The 21,659-nt window shown below is 44.8% G+C and overlaps 1 protein-coding gene across 1 annotated transcript in view; it reads left to right on the top strand.

Moving 5' to 3' along the window:
• Nucleotides 1-21,659, top strand: part of LOC119176802 (protein APCDD1-like) — a 317,056-nt gene that overhangs the window by 38,269 nt on the left and 257,128 nt on the right. The window lies entirely within an intron of this gene.

Below are 21,659 nucleotides of genomic sequence, written 5' to 3'. Positions count from 1 at the left end.
GTGTACGGTCACAAGTACGCCGATAAGCAATGCAGTCCTGGAGATTATGCACGAAAGTAATCATGACGCTGTGGGCACCTTTCATCCGCACACATGGCACCAATAAGAAATAAGCGTATTAACTGGTTCTGACATGTCTTAGAAAGTCGCATCTCGAAAGAATATTTGCTCGACAAGTTCAAGTTCATGTAAATGAAGTTCGGATGAACCATTCAGGAAACAGTGGAAGTAGCAGAAAGTTCTCGTACAAGCACTCTATTCCTGAACTGTAGCACCACTTCCCTTCTGACTGCGATGATTCTGTTATTCGGCATCTCGACGTCATCGGAGTCGAGCAATCTAGTGAGGAAAAAGAGAAGGCTCCGATGGAGCCTCGGGTATTTGAATAGAGCATCATCAAGTTAGACAGACGCTACTAGGTGCCGCTGATGTTAAAAAAAAATCCAGGATTACCCTCAGGCAGCGACAATCGAAAGTTAGCTGAGCGCCGTCTGCAAGCCCAATTGAACAGACTCAAGCCAGAGTTCAGACTCCTGAAGCAGCATGTTCTGAAGTTTGAGAGTACGCCAATGAGGAGCGCACAGGGTGATTTGAAGAACTACTACCCAAGAAGAACATGGATCATACGCCCCGTCACGCAGTCATCTGCCTACCGGCCATCACAATGCTTCATGCTGTGTTTAACGCTCCATCGCACGCGTCAGTTAATCTCTCTCGAAAGGATGTTTTGCTCGCCTTTGTTACAAAGCTCTACGCTGATGTTGTGCAGCTACTCATTGTTTTCCGATGTCAACCAGTCGTCGAAGAGAAGTTCCTGGGTGACGGATTTTCTTAGGAAGGCTGGTAGGAAGGCTGGTCAGAGCGTCATCCGATCGACAGAAAACGCATTGAGACGGTCATTAGGACGCAACAGGCACCACGCCAAGGTCTTCGCTACACTGATCTGCGAAGCTTAAGCAGTCGTCATCAGTGGACCTCTTATGTATTTTGACGGCAAGCCCGATGAACTGCTGCTGCTGTCTCTGTTCCACGTCTTGCTCCCGAGATGCGCGATAATCGTCGCGCAAAAAGCCAACACTTCGGACGGCATGTCGTCTATGAGAGAGAACCTGTTTATAGCTATAGCGGGCGCAATCGTGAGGGTTTCACGGCGGAGCTATAAGACTACCTCGGCTGGTAATCTACCTCGACTATGCAAAGATGACGTGTTGCTCGTGCCTGTCGACAGCATACGTCCGCTACTATGGAAGCTGGACAAAGTTAGTTCCGTGCACCCGGACGGTGTTGCACGCAGCTGTACTCCTTGACAATCCTTAATCGAACGACCCGTTCAGAAGACGTACATTCTGAAAGTAAGCGAGCATCAACGGCCTTGGCCCTTGGAAATATGTTGCTGATGATTGTGAATGGGTGGAAACATGGAGGAAGACATAGAAGAAAAAAAGAGAGAGGTTCGGAACGAGCAGTAAAATAAAAACATTGAGTTCTTGGACTAGGGCTCGGGATATTTTAACGTGACACTCCCCAAATGAAATTGTCATGAACATCGCTTCTGTGCGCGTTCTGACTCTGGGCCTACTTGGCGGTGCAAGGCTTATTATCGCCCTTCCATTTAGGAGAGACAACGTTTGAAGCATGCAGCAAATGCCATCAATTCCACCCATACTTAATGTATCCTATGAAAAATTGATGGTAGTTTTCTTATGTGGCAATGTCTACTTTGATAGAATCTTTCAATTACTATTTGAAATTTTTGCGGGGCTTCTGAAAGAATATTATTTTATGAAACATCACTCTCGTCGAACTAACATAATTTTACAAAACAACAAAGCATTTTAATTTATTAGGAGCTTTCTTTTACGTAAACTATTTCCGGGGTTCGTTTATTCACGACTGTTACCAGTCTAAATAACAAAGGTTATATTTTTCTCGTCTACCGCGATATTTAGACAGTACAATGACCAGACATTGGATGCTCCGTTACTTCTAAAGGTGAAGCATTTCTTTGCGTATCTATCTATCTATCTATCTATCTATCTATCTATCTATCTATCTATCTATCTATCTATCTATCTATCTATCTATCTATCTATCTATCTATCTATCTATCTATCTATCTATCTATCTATCTATCTATCTATCTATCTATCTATCTATCTATCTATCTATCTATCTATCTATCTATCTATCTATCTATCTATCTATCTATCTATCTATCTATCTATCTATCTATCTATCTATCTATCTATCTATCTATCTATCTATCTATCTATCTATCTATCTATCTATCTATCTATCTATCTATCTATCTATCTATCTATCTATCTATCTATCTGTCTATCTATTTGTCTGTCTGTCTGTCTGTCTGTCTGTCTGTCTGTCTGTCTGTCTGTCTGTCTGTCTGTCTGTCTGTCTGTCTGTCTGTCTAACCAACCGCTTACATGTGCGCGCTCTCCTTTTGTCGTCTTGTGAACTTGACACATTCTAAATTTGCAAGGTAGCCCCGCCGCGGTGGTCTAGTGGCTAAGGTACTCGGCTGCTGACCCACAGGTCGCGGGTTCGATTCCCGGCTGCGGCGGCTGCATTTCTGATGGAGGCGGAAATGTTGTAGGCCCGTGTTCTCAGATTTGGGCGCACGTTAAAGAACCCCAGGTGGTCAAAATTTCCGGAGCCCTCCACTACGGCGTCTCTCATAGTTATATGGTGGTTTTGAGACGTTAAACCACACAAATCAATCAATCAATAAATTTGCAAGGTAGAGGTGTACAATGAACACAACGAACAGCTTAATAAAGCAATTTTTTGACTTACTTGATGTGCAGGGTCAAACCATAGTCCTAATTTGCCTACGTCTGAGCGCCATTCTATTGGCGTATCCTTAACTTGACACATGTCAAAGTCTGCATGGAAGAGTATTAGTGTTTAAGGAACAAGATAAACAGGTACGTTAATAAATCAATGGCATGAGCTATTTCCGTGTATGTCATGATAACCTTTCACTTAAGTCACGCGCGGCACATAACTTCATGCCACGGTTCACAGAAAGCGAGTATGAGCTATACAGGTGATAGATAGTTAGCATCAAACCAAGAATGGTGATGACAGAAATCCGAAAATCTTTGAGTGATTGTGTAATGGAGCTTCTGTGGGGCGTCGTAGGCAGTGTTGTAGCTGAGGGAGAAGCGGAAGAACGGAAAAATATACAATCGATTCATAGCCGGAATCGAACCCACGCATTCTGCATGGCAGTCTAGTATTCTGCCACAAAATACATATGCTAGTGTTTGGAATAGCTTACGAAACAAGCCCTATAGTATCGTCTTATCGCGCCAACGTCAACTGTGGATGCCGTGTTCACTACAGGATTTCATAACAATGTAATAAATATTTTAATTAACCCCTGTGACTTGCCCAGATATGGTCAACCAATGCACATCCCGGACAAATACGGCGAAAACCACCTGTAATGACATGCGCATCATCACATCGTATAGCATGCTGTTCGCTTCGAGAAAACTGACACTTCTGCTCGAAAGTGAGTACCGTCGTTATGCCGGGCCATAGATACCCCTTCGGCATCAATGTAGTCGACGTGCCTAACAAACCCGCGATCAAACAGGTAGCGGAGAGGTTGAGGTCCTAGGAGCCCGACCTTTACATGATGTTGCCTTTTCAAATAGGTACTGTCAGCAGCAAAAGATTGTAGGACGGGAAATGTTCGATAAATCTAAATTTCCGCTTTGTCTGGGAATTTAATCTCGAAATGAATGTTCCATACTGCACTTGGCATTCCGACCTGTACGATCACCGACTTGATTACAAACATTAAGCACTGATATTGCAGAAATTCACATTTGTTGTGGATACAACGTCCCACAAACTTTTGCTGTTGATAGTAGTTTCATGAAAATAGGTGCTTTCTTCAAACAGTGGAAGCCTTGAGCGAATGTCCCCGCACCACCCAAAAAACTATTTCTCAGTACGGGTGTTCCCACGATATACTCACGACTACTTAAAATCCATAAAGAAGTCGGCTGAACTCGGAACGCTTGGCTCAAATCACTGAAAAAAAATTCGCGCAGGCCACTACACGCCTACCGCTTGGCATGACATCGACTCCCAGAATGACTGCGATCTGCCGATTTTGCGAAATTGCGAATTGACGATTCGCAATTTGTAATATAATGTACACCTGTGCCGACTTCCAGAATCCCAACTTTTCACCACACTTTTGTTCCCTGCAAGTGCGTACGGCACATTATGCTCCACCACAGCACGACAGCGAACCGACGAGAACATACCTTCTCGTGAGGAGCGAATCCTCTCTTCTTTTCTCGTTCATCGTCCAAAATAGATCTCTATCTCGACCTGCTCTGCAAAGCCGCGATTGAGCTTAGATGGGCGAAGTCGAAAAAGCGCCGTCTTACTCTCTGCCAGCTGAAACACAGTGAAACGGAGTGATTTCTCGTTATCGCGCCGCCTACAGAGAGGCACCAAGAGTGCGCACAACTGCAGGTATGCTCACGTGCGCGATGTGCCGGAGAAACTAATGAGCCTTACCAAACGACCGCGGCCTTGCTCTGCTCATCGGCTTCCTGTGATTCTACGCATCCATGCCGTGTGTCGGCGGATGACTCTTTTACAGGCGCATCACATTCGGTAAGTGCGAACGAGCTGCAGTCGGCACGTGTAGGAGGGCGAAATTTCGGGTTGCATGGGAGCATACGAAAATGACGCGTGGACATCAAACTCACCGGTCTTTCTCTCTCTTTGTCAATTTTAAGCCACCGCCTCAGCTAATGTCTGGAGACCTATTCTCGCTCTCCATATCGTTTTCTTTCTTTCCCTCGCTATTATACTTGCTCTCTCCCTTATTCTATGCTTCCTGCTTTTAATTTTCTTAGCACCGAAGATAAATGACCCGCGTGTGAGAGTATTAGAGTCCCGTCGCGTGACACCAACGTTGTCTCCTCCCAACGAGACCGCATATTGCGCCGCTGTCGCGCAGCTTCCTTGTGACCAAGCAGAAAATGAAAGAGTACACCGAGCGCCTCAGCTGGACCAGCATGAGGATGGCACCTCTTGTTGTGACAGCTGCTATATGGCGGCAGCGAGGATGGTTATCGATCAACTTGCTGAAGCTCGTCTTTCCGCAGCACCGACTCTGGCTCCCAATCCGACAAGTTGTGGTCAAATACTTCCGCAATTTTCCGGTGCCAGCTTCGTGACGCGCTTATTTTGCGTCCCCTTGTTTATTCTTTTCGCTTTAATAAATGGCCACGTAGCGTTATTCGACATGATGTGGCTCACTTGCTAATGTGATGTCTGGTATAATAGCTGCGCTACTGTGTTGCATACCGTGTTTTCATTTTGTCATTTTTCTGTCAGCTGGCAATGGACATGAGTAGACCTAAAAAAAAGAGAAGGCGTAATAGGTAGATGCAAAACGAGATTTCATTATTACCATTTCGCCAACTATTCTCAAGGCACACTAACACAGTATTTGGGAACGTCATGAGTTCAATGCTGTCAAAGATATCGAATGATAAGAATGTGTTCATTATGCGTTACGTATTCTTCAAGAAACGGTGCTAAAGGTGCTCTTGGTGGCTTTCTGTCGACGAGATTGATCTCGCGTAATGTTTTCAGTAATCTGTTCCTATTGTTTTCGTAATTTTGATGGAACTCCGTTAGCCGTCTACAACATTTTTGTTGTTTTTGTCTTCTTGGATATACACATCATGAATGTTGTTTCTTCTACGTGCATCCCGCTTCCCCCACTAGACGCAGACAGCTAATAGCTTCAGGCGATGCGGGTGGTTGTGTCGATATTACTCCCATATACTTCGCTAAACAAAACGTGCTTCTGGTCCTTTATATTCCTAGACTGAATTGAACCTTCCGTTTTTTTTTTCTCTTATGTCTCACTTTCGTTGTTTTCATTTCTCGCTACGTCACATTTCCGGCGGTGGTTTTATATCAGTCTTGCGCTCCACTGCTATTTCTACATCGTTCACGTTTCTTATTGTTATTCGTGCACTCCACCGGATACCAGTGACATAGTAGGTGGGGCCGATGATATTGTTTCTTTTTAAAAGAAATCCAAATGTTCCCAGAATACGTGGACATGGCCTTTCGTATAAGTTTTAGGCTGTGTAAGCGGAAACACATAAACGTAATATTTTGCGGACCCAATCTTCCCCGATGCGTACAGGGCTTCTTTGTTCAGCATGCCACAGATGCAATAGGTACACCTTTAACACACGGTCACGTTCATTCAGTCACTTAAGGTACATAAGTCATCATTAATTCACTCCTAAACCTCTTCTTCTTTTGCGTTTTATGAGTTTTTTATTCTCGTAAATGTACTTGTGTTATCAGGATTCTTTTTGTATTATTATGCAGTAACGACCCCAGAAAGCTGGGGCCGCATTTCCAAAACTTTTCACTTTTTACCCTTAAATGATAATTGCCATTGGAGAGCTGGCTTCGCTAATGACATGCCAATAGTTTTGATCGGCTGGAAATTTTTATTTCAGAGAAAACCAGCCTAAGACTTTTTCAAATGCCGGCACATAACATTTCATGAGAACTAAGCATGCACACACATACATCAGGATACAATAAAAAGTGGGAAGATAATAAATGTAATACGCACTACCGCCACTGTAGACAAATGCAGAACCTATTTCTTCATTCACTGTCTTAAGCAGCATCAACTACAACTAGAATCAACAGCACAGACGGTGGCAACTATGAAAATGAACTACGGCGTCACAATGCGATATTACAGTTAACAAAGTCTGTGAGACTTGCGTGAAAACCCTTCGAAATTGTTTGCGTCCCAACCTTTCGTTAAACACGGTTAAACACGGCATCCTCCATCACTCAAGGTCCCTCGAAACTTGGAGTCACGGAGTTTAATTTCCATGTGTTTTAGGGCGCGAAATACTTCTAATGCTTTTTAGCTGCTCGTGTTTGGCAGCCTCCAGATTGTGCGGGACTACACGAGAGGATCGAGTCATGCGGGCTGTCACAGACGGGGAACCATTTATGGCCCACTACCACTGTACAGTGACGAACGAATACGGGTTGCTACACAATTTACAACGCAGTGCCGGGACCGTTAATCATGCCTGTTCTCCTTCCCCACTGATTGGTTTATGGCCGCATCAGGCACTACTTATAGGTGACTTTGATTTGGTTATGGTTATGGTCGTGGTTGTGGTTTTGAGTCTCTTATTTCATCGCCTACGAGATGTATTCTCTCTGCCGGGGCCCCATCACTTGATCATGCCATGTGTCATTTTTCACCGTCTCCCTCTGCAGGAGTAATTAAGGTGGTTATCACTGATTATTATGCTCTTTTTGTGACATCTAGTTTCGTGAGGCCTTTTGACACACCTTCGCGTCTTCCATACTTGATCATGAATCGTTCTTCACTGCTATACGTCATACTGATTGGTCAAGTGTTACATCGTTATGCAATGTGAACGAGGCACTTAACTTGTTCTCTGCCCTTTTCCTTAAAACTGTGGAAGAGAATACAAAAATAGTTCAATGTAACTAAAGTATAAATATCCTAAAAACCCACGGCTATCCCAAGTATGCGCCAAAAAGATAACTTTAACATAAAACTAAGAAGACAACCATTTAACGCTGCTTTAGCTTCGCGTTACATATTTTCAATGTTCTTTTGTGTGTCTTAAAAATGCTAAGAAACATTACTAAGATGAACAATTGTCTAGTAAAAATTACAACTCTGAAAGGCAACTGGTAAATGAATTTCTAAATCAATCAATACATAGCTCATATTTGCACAAAGTGACGTATAATGGCATTACACATAACCCTGAAAGTAGTGTTTCTTATGCTTTTAGTAACTACTTTTTCTGAAATTTTAGTCAGAAACAAAGAAGGTCTCACTGTAATATACAGCGTTCAAATCATTCCTTTTTTTTCTTTTTTTCGTGAGCCTAATGATGTACCGACAGCAATTAAAACTCCTAAGAAGACCAGCCCTGGTATAAATAACGTCTCAGTACGCCATGTAAAACTTGTAGTAGATGTCATTTCCAATCCACTAGCGGTAATTGAGTGAGTGAGTGAATAAGTGAGTGAGTGAGTGAACTTTTATTTGGTCCGGCAAAACGTGACAAAACGCACACCTGGCTAATCTCACGACGAGACCGACAGGTCTAGCCTGCCAGCTCGATCACGGGCACGCTGGAGGACCAGAATTTGGTCTACGAAGACGGGACTTCGCAGGAGCGTTTCCCACTTTTCCTTGTTGAACGTCGGGCCCAGCAACCCGCACTCCCAGAGCACGTGAGGCAAAGTAGCAACCCTGCCACAAGCCGTGCAAAAACTATTCGTGTAAATTTCCTGATAGATACCAGTAAGCAACGCAGGATTAGTGTAATAGTTGGTTTGCAGGAGTATGAGCGTGACCACCTGTGGTCTGTTTAGCTTGGCATGAGGTGGCGGGAAGAGCCTTCTCTCTCAGTAAAAGAATTTCGTTGTCTGATTGTGCTTGCTGGGAGCGTCTCTGTGTCCAGGAGGAAAGTGGCCCGATCCGAGGGCAGCGCGGTCAGTAAAGCCACGCGCAGCCTCGTGGGCATACTCGTTAAGGTTCAGAGGAACCCCTTAAATTGCCCCAAAGTGAGCAGGGAATCAGAAGATGCTGTGTGTGGCACTGTCACTGTTTCTGGCGCCTCTCAGAATATGAACTATACTTGCCATGCTACCCGGCCTTTCTGAAATACCCTGATGGCTGCTTTGGAGTCGCTATAAGCACTTTCTCTGACCGTCTTGCATGGCGAGTGTTATGGCCACTTGCTCGGCCACCTCGGGGTCCATCGTCCGAATCGAGGCACAGTTCATGAAGGCTTGCCCTGCGTGTCCACAACATAAACCGCAAAAGCCTTGCCATTACGGTCCTCGGCGGCATCCACGAATCTTGCCTCAATCTTCTTGGAAATTCCCTGAAGTATCGTCACTGCTCCTGCCTTGCGACGACCTGCGTTGTGCACTGGATGGACATTGTGGAGCAGTGGAGCAATGACGAGCTTCTCCCTTATTTCTTTGGGTAATTGTGTGTTACTAGCCCAATTCTTGGTGGGGACGAGTACAAGTACTTCTAGTACACGCCTTTCGGCCAGCGTGGCAGAGAGCCGAGCGAGCTGGGCCTGTTCCTGAGCCTCGGCTATCTCCTCCATGGTGTTGTCTATGCCGAGCCGAAGGAGGTCCTCGTATTGCGTTCTGACAGGCCGCCCGAGGGCTCTCTTGACGATTTTTCTTATGAGGGCATTAAGCTTGTCACGCTCTGCTCTGAGCCAGTTGTTCATGGCCACCGTGTAAGTGAAATAACACAGCACAAAGGCGTTGATGAACCGAAGCAGGTTGTCCTCTTTAAGGCCCCGATATCTGTTCGTGACTCTTCGAAGGAAGCGAAAGGCGTTGTTGGTCTTTGCAGTGATAGCCAAAGTACTCCCGGTGTTTTCAAAAGGTGATAAACAATGTGTTCACAATTATAGTCCGATCTAGCTGTAGTCTTTCTTCTCTCAGTAAAGTCATGAAAAATTATTTATGGTTCGGCTTAACAAGTATTTGACTAAACTTAATGTATTGAAGGCCTGTCGATTTGGCTTTCGCTCAGAAAGTTCAACTAATACTGCCCTTCCTTCTCTTTCTGAATACATCAAACGCTCCATTAATTCAGGGTGCATTATTGGGTCAGTTTTTCGGATTTCTCAAAGACATTCGACATCATTATTCATCTCATTTTGTCCAAGAAGGTAGACGCATATGGTATCACATGTGTATTTCTTAAGTTTTTAAATAGTTACCTGGTTAATAGAAAACATATTGTATACATAGCAGATTCATTTACATCTACTAAAGCAATAAATCAACGGGTTCCCCAAGGCTTACTAATGGGTCCCTTACTTTTTTTTACTATACATTATTGACCTTCCTGACATTAAAAACAAGGCTCACTGCGTTTTATATGCTGACGATACTAACATTTCTTTTGCTGATAATTGTGTTACTAGTGCCGCTACTAAATTAAATGCCGCACTTTGTAACGTGTCCATGTGGTGTAAAGAAAATAATCTAGTTATTATGCTAAATAAATCTAAGTTTACAGTCTTTAGGTCGCCTATCGCAAGTTAACTTCATCACCAGGGATCACAATTCACTATCATCTTATTATTAACAGTGACAGGGTATCAATTCTTGGTGTTCTGCTCGATGCTAACCTTAAATTCAACCTCCATATTGCTCACGTTACAAAAATGACAGCATTTGGCATTCGCGCATTACTTAAAGCTCGCTCATATTTCTCTCATAAAGCACTCCTTTCTCTTTACTTCGCTTTAGCACATTTTCACATCACTTACGCTATCGCTTCATGGAGTAATACATATCAGTGCCATCTTTCATCCTTACAGCACTTGCAAAATAGAGCCCTTCGCGTAATTTTTAACTGTGCAAGCGACAGTAACATCACTCACCTCCTCCATTATAACATCTTTACTGTTAGCAACTTATTTAGATTTAAGCTAATGTTTCTGCATAAACAAATAAAACATAAACTTTCTGCCAATTTCATTCAGTATGAATTTTTAGTTAACACTAACACATCCAAGTTTGCGGCTAACTACTTCCTATTTCCTAAAATTTATACTAACTTTAGCAAATCACCTTCACACTTCTGTGTTATCTCACTATAAAACTCCTTACACTCATCACTGAAATGTAAAATTTCTTTGATTTCATTTAAATAAAATTATTATATCATTATTTGTTAAGTTTGCGAAGTTCATTTATTTAGGTGTACCAGATTTATTGCCATGTATTCTACTACTAATGTACGTTTTAGTTCCATGTGTTTCCGTTTTTTATTTAGTTTAGGCATTCCTTGTTTAATCAGTTGTTCCACTGTTGTGGTGCTTTTAAGTTTACTCATTACATGCTGTGTTTTTTGTTTTTGGTTTCTTGCCTTTTTATTTTCATATTCGGTTTTTTCAATTCTGAGTGCTGCTTTTAAGCGTTTTATTCAATTGTAACCATAACCGAGGGTGCCGTTGCAGTTGCGTACTTTGGGACCCTCGTCTGTATATTTTATATTTTTCATTTATTCTTTTCGTGTTATTGAAACTCATTTATTTATTTATTTATTTATTTATTTATTTATTTATTGATCGATCGATATTGACTTCACTGTGTACCCCGTGCCGAAAACTGAACGGCCTTACTGATTTCAGAAGTATCGTTTTGGAAACTTCAAATGATTCTGCACTCGGCAGGTACTTGAAACACCGCTAAGAAATTTCATGCCGGAGTCTCTTTATAGATTTTTTTCTTTCTTGCATTTTTTATAAGTAGATAGGTATGCATATACGGTGAGTGACGCCGACGCCGGTGGCTAAATTTAGCTGAGAGTGTCGATATAATTGCTGTCGCAATAAAAATGAAGAAAAGCTGCGTTCGCCGAAAGATTCATTTAAAAATATAACTAGATTCGGGAGCATATAACGAGATTCGTCACAATGTTCACTAATTATATCACAAATGAGTCAAACAGCATGTTTATCACGTTGAACTTCTCAATTACAAGCACAAATGCCTCCGACAGTCTGGGGGAGGGGGGCACAATAAGCAGGTAAAATTTAAAGGGACAAACTGCTCGTCATAATTTTGCTCGAGCTATTCATAGTGCATCTTGCTACAGTGAAGAATTCAGCGCGTAACAGACGCTCACGAAGAACACGTAGGATAGCATGGGCGCTACGACAGGGCAATACAATGCACGTGGCTGCTCACACGAATTCCTTTAAGTTTGCGCCGGAGTGTTCTGAATGCCGAGGAGCCAATTCACGGCTTTGAGCCCCACGAACTAGAATCTCAGAAATGTACAGGATCCGTTTAAGCATAAGGAAAGTAACCTCTAATGTATACAAGCGAACTGTATATATAATGTCAATGCAGAGAACACACGGATGATGAATAACACCCTATTTGCGAGCACCATGTGCGCAACAGAATAGACGATCGCTGGTTCATTTCAATACTGTTGCCATTCGGCGTATTCACGCGAGCTAATTATGCAAATCTGTAAATAAAATAAGGACGAAAGGAAGGCGGTGAGCCAGGAGTTTGTTGTGAAGCGCAATAACCAGATTGCGTTCGACGTCAAGACGGGCAGCGAACTGTTCATGTCGCGAACGCGGCGTATAACGGCGTACTCTGTTACGGCAGCAGGAGCAGCGAAAGAAAAAAAAAGGAGAAAAAAAAAGTATCTTGCAGCCTCGCACCAATACACGCCCTCCAAACTTCGGTACCCGACGCGAGGCTCTCTTCGACGCCCGGAATTCAGTTATTTTTGCTCCTTCTCGCCAGCTGTTTCTCGTAATTAAAGTGTCCTTTTCCCCGCCGCCGGCGCGGCCCTTTTCTTTTCCCCGGCAGTTTCAATCGAAAACACGCTCGGCCAAGCTCTTCGATTCTCGCGAGCTTGAGGATACCATGGAGCCGCGTGCTAGGCCGGCTTCGGATAAGAAGAAGAACGGGCTGGTCGAGCCGAGAAAAGACCGAGAAAGCTGGAAGCAGCGGCTGCCGCGAGAACGTCGGCGGGTGTCGCGACGACGAGTAATTAGCCCGAGCACTAAGAGCCAGCTTCCGCACGACGAATGGGCCTGATTGAGCCGCAGCAGCGAACCTGCCTGCCGTTCTCGAATTCGCTCATATGCGAAGAGCGTTCGTCAGCCCGACGCACCGCGATCGGGACAGCTCTTAATTTCTCTTCACTTACACGCGGCCAACGTTCGCGGAGATTGGAGGCGTTTAATTTGCATTGCCGTTTACACTCCTAATGTTGGCCGTAATGACGACAGCGCGGAAGCGGCAGCACTTCTCACCCCTTCCACGTATACGCTTATCGTGAGCACTTGGCGCGGCCGGGACGGGGGCATGCGCTTTTCCTTCGAGATGTTCTAACGCCAGCCGCAGTAGTGCCGCTGCCGTTCCGCGGCTTGAGTGCGCTCTCTTGGAAGCTGAGCGCATTCTGCTATTCCGGAACCGAATGGAAACTGTCGTCCTTCATTGGGCACGTTGTCGTGTTGCAGTCTTTTTCCTTTTTTTTTTTGTCTTGGCTTCCGTTAACGATGCCCGGAGGAGTCTTTTTCAAGACAAAATCACTTTACTTATGCTCAGCGAAACAACTTAAGCATTTATTTCCACTTTAAATCTACCAAGTCAAGCCCTTGCATAACTTTTCTCTATATTCTAGCTGATCAGCGGCTGTGAGTGATACGAAAGCGGCACGTTCGTATACCGCTTGAATCATTTACTGACTTCTTGCCGTTACCTTCACCATCCCAGGTTATTACAGACCACCAAGAAATTTCAGATGCTATACTGAGAACGAAAAACCGCCCGACTCTCTTTTCAGGAAGGGCTAATGGCACCCGGTGACAAAAAATGACACCCGGCGCTGAAGAGGCCTAAATACAATAAGGGGACCTTAAAGCTTCGCCTTTTGGAGTTGAACGCAATAGTGATATCCTGTTCCTTGTGCGTACCTCGAACACTTATTGCATGAAAGCTTTTTGAACTTGCTATGCACCTACTACATGACCTTAAGAGAATAGGAGCAGTAGCGTGTGTTTCTTTTGGAGTGGGTAACCGGATTTTAACCACGAAACTATTATGAATCACATGTTCGGACACCCGCTGGCAATGGGCGCTTGTACCACTCGTTATTACTGCAATATTTCATGTTGAAACAGAATAGAAAGTTTGGCGAGTTGGTGTATATTCATATTAAAGGAAAGCGGCACATTTTGTACGCCGCTTTCCTTTAATATGAATTTCATATTGAATTGTGAAGCATATATACAGGACGCATGTGTTTGTAACTACATTTCCAAGCAGAAGAAGTTATTCTCTCTACATTCTCAATGAGACGCGTGGCCATGTGGTAGGACATCCGCTTGCCACGAAAACGGCCTGGATTTGATACCCGCTCGAACCTAAGTGAACCTGGTTCGGTCCCCACTATTAACCAGAATTTTTCATCGTTTATTTGCATCGTTCTCGATTTTGCAGTCACGCATGAGATGACTATTTTTCGCTCAAAACCAGTGGCGCCGCTGCTGGAATTTCTGCAAAACGGGCTCTTTAACGCTATCGCGTTAAAATTGAGATGCTTTCTGTGTGTTCGGATAATAAAATATTTTGAGAAAAACAACTGGAGCAGTGGGAGCAGCACCGGAAAACTACGCCTAAAAGTATGCCATCAGGTCGAGAGATAGAAAGCACAGCATGCACGGCACGTGACCACACAAAAAAAAAAAACGAAAAAAAAAAAAAAACGGAAGAGGCTAGAAGCGAGAGGGTCGAGAACATAAGCCTCTGCTTCCACGAGGCTATTACCCCGGAGTACACTTATCGCGTTGCTGTGTTGCCCCTCAGCGGTCCTCCAATAATAAGCTTCCCTCCACACTCGTGGCCCGAATCGCGTCATCTGAGGTCGTTTGTTGCACAGATATCGAGCAGTCTTCTTGTCATAGCCGTCGAGCGATGCTTAGTATAAAGTTCGTAGCGGCAGGGGGTGCTGTTTGGCATGCAGAAATAAATAATGCGACAACACTGCAAAGCATGCCAAACCGCTGTGAAGGGGAGGAAGACGAGAAATGAAGAAATTAATGATCGCACACTGCGAGCGGCCCTGATGAACGAGGAAGTGGTTCCGCCGATCGAAGTCAGCCGTTCGGGATTAACACATGTCTGCGGGTATTCAAAATACTTACAAACTAAATAGTGCATGCTGTTTCTTTATACAAAGTAGTTGAAGACACGACAATAACGACGGGGCGATGACACCGGTGACTAAAAAATAATGGCGACGCTTCATCAGCTACCGGTGACATATAATCACGCTGCATTGCGGGAGTCATAAACCGAAGAGTGGGGAGCTCATAAACACGGTTCATCATAGTTTAGAGTGATAGGTTAATTATTTTCAAGTGACGCTTAGTCCGAGAGGATGTTCTCTTTGTCCAGCTTTTTTTTTCCGGTTTGAGTGAGCCATTAAGTTTACGGTACGAAAAGCTCACAGCCATTCATTCTTTTTTTTTTCTTCTCCCGTTTCGCCCTTTTCCTGCTTTTTAAATAAGTTTTCTATTTGTTTTAACTTTTATTGCTGCTGCTAACATAAATCTGATTCTCTGAAGCTTCTTACAGCCTCAGCGCTTCTTTTCCACGGTTATCCCGGCTGTGCATTCGAAGGCGTTTTTATTGGGATACTGCTCTCGTTACACCATCCTGTTCTATTTTTGGCCAATGTTAGCGATTGCGAGAGCTTTATTGCCGTTTCCTTAGTTCTTGCACACTGCACGCGTCGGCGACGGCAGAAAGGATTTTCGTGCGAAGAGGTACTGAGCTGCTCCAGCTAATGATCACGAAGCTAATCTTGTACACATACACTAATACACGAGAACGTGAGCACAGCTGCCGCGTTAGCTTAATTGGCAAAGCACCGCGCACGTAATGCGGTAGGTGCGAAGACTTGGCTTCCACCTGCGTCTGTTTCTATCGTCTACTTTCGCTTCACGTCACGTTATTGCGTTTACTATTTTATTAAGCATAGAAGTTAATTTCTGGTATGCTTTTTTTAGAATCTTTGCCTACGTTTACGCATGGTTGGCATACATTAAACAGCTTTCCGATCATCTTATTATTGTCGCTCAGGAGCCTCAACAGCACCACAGATATGAAACGCGTTTTGGCAAAACAAACTGTTCGATGCGAGCAGGGATGATTGGTGACAGGAAGCACACAAGAAAGTATGAATCAGCCAGGATGGTGGACAATCTTGTGGCCGTTCCAGGAGACGCACCTTCGTGAAGACGGCGTATCGGAACAACAACAACAAAAAATAATTGGATATATTGGCAAGTGCTTCCACAGAACTCCTTAGAAAGCTCTGCCACATTTACGCTCAAGTTGTCAAATGCTACGGGCCTACATCCCTCGACAACACTGCCTGCTGCATGCGTGATTTACCTTGTTCTTTATCTGATCTCTTTCGCATTGGTATGGCGTACTCCCCCAACTGTGATAGCCGCCAATGTGTAGAAACTCTCGACCATGTACTCTGCCAATCTACAGACTTAGAACAAGATCGCCGGACTCTCCAGTGTGCCTTAAAGAGGCTGGATGATCGACTCTTCACACTGGAGAAGATCTTGGGAGCGTGGCCTTCAAGTACTTCAGCCCCGAAAGCCACAAGAACCCTTCCACAATTCTTAATGGCAACATCACTGTGCAACCGCATATTAAATCTGAATTGTGTGTGCGGTGTGTGTGTTATATGTAATGCGTATATCCTCTCCTCTCTCTCTCCTTTTCTCCCTAATTCCCCTCTCTTCCGTGTAGGGCAGCAAACTGGACTTAGTCTAGTCAATCTCCCTACCTTTCTGATATATTTTTCTTCTCTCGGTGTGTCTCTGCCTCCCCCCCTCCGGTCAACTACATACTTTTCTCTACCACCTTTTTTTTTCCATCTCTCATGTGACTAAAAATTGATAAATGATAACATCAGTTGATGTTCCCGAAAATACCTTTCTCGCTCACCAATTCGTTCTGCTTCGGACTTTCTGTCTCCTCACGGCACCACTGAAGAGCAGACTCGAATCATTACAAACCAAAATCACGTACGCTAAAGGCTCTAAGCGGCATCAATTGAGCATCATTGCCCTGCAAACATCAAAATCATGTGCATCGCATCAATGGTCAATGTACGCGCATGCGCAATATGTCTGGGATCAGATGCAGATAAATAGAAAGAGCAATGTGCGTCGTCCGCAAGACCTCGGCGGGCCCTTCGGTAACGTTCCCAGTACGTCCATAGGTTGCCTTTATAACGTTTCCATGGGAAGCTAACGCAATCATGGAGACCATGTGCGCGTTTAAGAGAAAGCGAAGGACCAGCAGGCCCTGACAATTCTTCCCATGTGGAATTCGGCAGAGCGAAATGTATTCGTTGATCAAATGCCAACCGTTATCTCCATTCACGTGATATATCTGCAGAATAGCACCAGAAATCTTGTTCACAAAAGACAGCGGAAGATAAAACACTGGGCAAGTAATTTGTTTCTGTTTGCTTTGAAACTGCTCACTTGCTATATATTGAGGTCGCCCCTTAGGTGAATAAAATAGCACTTAATGGCCCAGCTTCATTCCGTATCGCGTGTGTGTGCCCAGCCAGCTAAGGCATAATCGGTTCAAAGAGATTCACCATGAAGCTCTTATATGACTCTTATGTGCTTTCATGGTACAGATGTGCTCGTTTCTAACTTTCTTTTCGTTTCTTCGGATTTCCTGACAGAGCATGCGCTCAAGCCCTGCATGTGCAACGTTGTCGTCATGCGGCCTTGGAGAATGGAGCTCTGCGGGTAGAGCGGGATGAGAGAGAGGCTCTTCATCGAGCCTTGTGTACACGTAGGATTTCGTGGAGCCCATCAAGGGTTTCGAGCGTCTCGCAGAAGCGGAGATTAAAAAAAAAGCGAGCCCTTCATGTCTTCGTTGCTCTGTTTCTGGAACTGAACGGGGCTCAAACGCCATGTGCGTAGGGGCGGGATCGTCCCAGTCGGTGATTTTTGTGTTGCCAAGCACGGGCTCAGATGGGCATAGACGGTAGCGGTGGTCTGGGCGTTTCTTATTAATTTAATAACGTCCCCGGGGTAGTTCTCATCATGAGATGCGTCGCTTTTCTTTATCTTAACTCTTGAATGATCTTGGGAAAGCACAACCTTAAACGGGCTTCTCTGTAAACCTGTCTCTATATCATTATTATTTATTCTCCTCCTCTGATCCGGCGCGCGTGCGTTGCCAATTTTTGCTGTGCTGAGAGCACGCGTGGACACGAGAAAGCAAAAGAGTGCAAATAATAAAACACAAAGAGTGCCTTGACGGTTCGTGTTTCTCTTCCATTTACTTTCGGTCGCCACGATTTACTTTCTTTTTTGTGCTATTCAGTGTCTCTCTAGGAATGAACTCCGCTTTGGCACGAACACACAGCCGAGCTCGCAGAGGCACATACGGGCCGGCTCGCCGGCCAAGGGAATTTGGAGCTTTATGAAGTTGCACGCCAGCCTAGGGCAGCAGCGATGGTGACACACGCGCCACGCGAAGACCGAGACGCTCCGGTGGAATCCATTTGTGTGTGCGTGGGCCAGGGCGCCTATACTCCTCTGAGCAGGGCTGCACAATTGGCCCTTGGAACATTCTTTACCAGATCGCCCAAGCTGGCTCGCTGGCTGGCTGCCGTAGCCTCCTCGCGGTGTCGTTTTCGGCCGCGCAGCGACGAGCAGCCGCGCTCACTGGCCGCCCCTTGGCGCATTCTTTCTCGCGGGGCTCCGGCTCCTCTGGTCCTTCTGTCCTGGTCCTAGCGTCCTCGTCTTTCCTTAACTCGATTCTCTTTTCCTCGCCGCAGTTGGCGTTTTATCCTTTACCGGGGCGTTACGTCTTTCTTCGGGACCAAAACGGTGGTGTCGCCTTCGTCTTGCGCCCTTGTGGTGAGGGTCTCGCAGCCAGCCCGGGATGCGACTGCGTTGCGAATTCGAGAACGACGAGCTTGCGAGAAGGGAAAGCGCAACGACAGCGACAACGATCCAAAGCGGCCAGACGGATGGGCCTAGGAAACAAGTCCGGAAAACTCGCGTGGAACGTGCTTTCTTCACAGCGCGATCAATAAAAGTTCCGTTTTATTTTCCTTCCAAACGACCATTTGCTTTCTTTATTCCCTCCGGCGTACGGTTTGTCGTGCTTTCGTCTAATGGGGATGCCCGGCTTTGTGGCGCTCTGTCCTCGCTCGCGCGGCCTTTGTTTCACATTGGAATCCTCAGCCACCCGTTCATAGTCTTGGGGCCTCACCGGCAGCGGAAATAGCGAAGCCAGGCGCCGCTCTTTGATAGGGCTGGCGCGAGGACACAGAGGCAACGCGACACCGCTCCCCTTATGCTGCTGCTCGTCCAGCACTGGGCCCGCCGTTGTCCCGCACGGCGTGCTGTCTCTCGTATTTCGGCCAAACGAGGTGAGGGGCACAATGTTCGGAAATTCGGCCTCATATGTGAAAGCCCCGCTGCTTCCAAGTCTATCTTCTCCTTTCCCGCTGTTGACGCGTTCTTTCCGGGTCCCGTGTCGTCCTGTTTTCCATCACGCCAACAACGAGTCTTCGCAAGCGTCCAGTGACAATATGATGAAAGCTGGCGGTAGCTTCGTTTTGTGTGTTTCTGTAAGTTAACTAACTTAAAGGTTTCTGGCTCTCTTTTCAGGTGTTTCGCTTTCAGCCTCGCCTAAAATAAAATAAATAAAGAAACAAATAAGCAAACATAGACAGAGTAAGGGAGGAAAAGACAAAAATAAAGAGAAGGCTTCTCAGAAATTCACTCCAGAAACCGTTTGTCCTCACTGACTTAGGCATGTTCAATGTTATTCGTTCGGTACAACTTCGCAATGCAGAAATTCGATGTCATTTCGTACAACTGGAGGGATGGTCACTGCACAGACAGCATAAAAACTTGTAGATTCGGATGTGCTTTTGTGTGTCACAAAACTAATTCAGGTTGTATTGTTAATGTTTATTCTAAAACCGTGCGTAGAACTACCGTCCAGAAAGGCAGTAGTACATACCTGACAATGAAAACGAGGAAGGGGGGGGGGGGCAACAATAGCACAGTCAGCTATCAGATCGCCAATGTTTTCTTGCCAGGCGTACGCGTGGTGCACTGTCCTCGTGGCTATATCACCGACGTGGATCGTTGCACTTGACAAAATTCACCATAGGTCACGCATGTGATTACAGTGCCAAGGTAAAGCAACGGCCGAAGATAATGGGACGAGAAAAGAGGGAGATAAGCAACGGATGCTAGAGTAGAAGTACAGATTGGCTTCCTTAAGCTAAGGAAAAGGGGAAAGTGAATAAAAATGTGATGGAAAGATAAAATAAAATTTGACAAAATTTCTTGGTCCATCTGCATGGTCAAGTTATGCATTCGAGAGAATAGTCAACAACTTGTGTCCCCGTGCAGCGTGAGTATAAATGTGGCTCTAACTAAGCTACAACAGATTTGTGCCAACTCAGTAGTCGTGATCTATGCCTCATTAAAGCATGCGTCAGAGGTACGTCTCTATTAAAACAGTGGTGTTTTAGCCTTTGAATATTAGACAGGATAATAACGAGTATTATGGAAGCTATGGTGCTTTCCAGCGCATAAAGACACCCCAAAATGCCGGGCAGTCATTCACTCGGCGGACTGACTGACCTGTAGTGCCAATTTTTTATGAAAAGGAACACGATGGATTGATAGATTGATATGGCTGTACCCTTTAGATCGGGTGGTGGCTAACGCCACCAAGCCATAATACTTAATGAACCAAAAACTAGATTTATTTTTTTTCTTTAAAAAGTGAGGTTGAGGACTGGTACTTCGCAGTGAAAGATTTAATTTTCACTCGTGCTTTCACTTTAGCCACTAATCAGATAACCTCCTTCTAGTTAATTCTACTCGCTTAAAGTCTATTTTGCCCTCCCTGTCCCTAAACCCCAGTGCTTTGAAAAACTCTGCGCCATCATCCTGAACTATAGGGTGAAGCCCTTTACAGAACATTATCAAGTGTTCGGCAGTTTCTTCTTCCTCTCCACACGCACTGCATACTTTGTCTACCCCTTCGTATTTGGCCCGATATGCCTTGGTTCGCAGTACTCCCGTCCTGGCCTCAAACAGTAGAGAATTACCCCGAGTAATTATCATAGACCCTTTCCTTGGTAATTTCCTGCTTAAAAGTTTGATATATCTCAAGTGCGGACTTCTTAATCATGCCAATTCTCCACACATCGGTCTCAGCTTCCTTCACCTTCTTCGTAACCAATAATTTTTTTTTTGGTTTGGCCTCCTGCTGTTTTCTAAGTATTTACCAGTCAATTTTCTGGTTCGCTTCCTCCAATTTGTATTGACATTCTTCATGTACAAGTAGCTGAACACCTTCCTAGCCCCTCCGCTCCTTCCCCATTTCTCTCAATCGCTTCTCAAACTTTATCTTGCTGCTAGCTTCCCTGCCCTCAAATGATGTCCATCCAATATCACCTTGTACCCCCTGATTTGTTGTATTTCCGTGAGCTCCTAAGGCAAGCCTACCTATTCCACGTTGCTTAATTTCCAATCTTTCTTGAACTTCTGATCTCACGCACAAGACCGCATTGCCGAACGTCAGCCCAGAAATCATGACCCCTTTCCATATTCCTCTCACAACATCATACCTATTGTAATTCCACAGTGTCCTATTTTTCATCACTGCTGCATTCCTGTTACCTTTAATCGTCACGTATATTTCGTGTTCCCTCAGGTACTCGGTCCCATTGCTTATCCATACGCCCAGATATTTGTATTTGTCTGTTATCTCTAGCGTGACCTCCTGTATTCTGAGCTCACTACCTTCGTTGTCATTGAAAATTATGACTGCTGATTTTTCCTTACTGAATCTAAAATCTAGCCTATCTCCCTCATTATCGCAGATGTCCATCAATCTCTGTAAGTCTTCCTTGTTGTTGGCCATTAGCACTATATCATCTGCGTACAATAATGCTGGTTGTG

The sequence above is a fragment of the Rhipicephalus microplus genome, chromosome X (assembly GCF_043290135.1).
Source record: "Rhipicephalus microplus isolate Deutch F79 chromosome X, USDA_Rmic, whole genome shotgun sequence".
Classification (NCBI taxonomy): Eukaryota; Metazoa; Arthropoda; class Arachnida; order Ixodida; family Ixodidae; genus Rhipicephalus; species Rhipicephalus microplus.
This window is presented reverse-complemented; position numbering and strand designations above follow the sequence as displayed.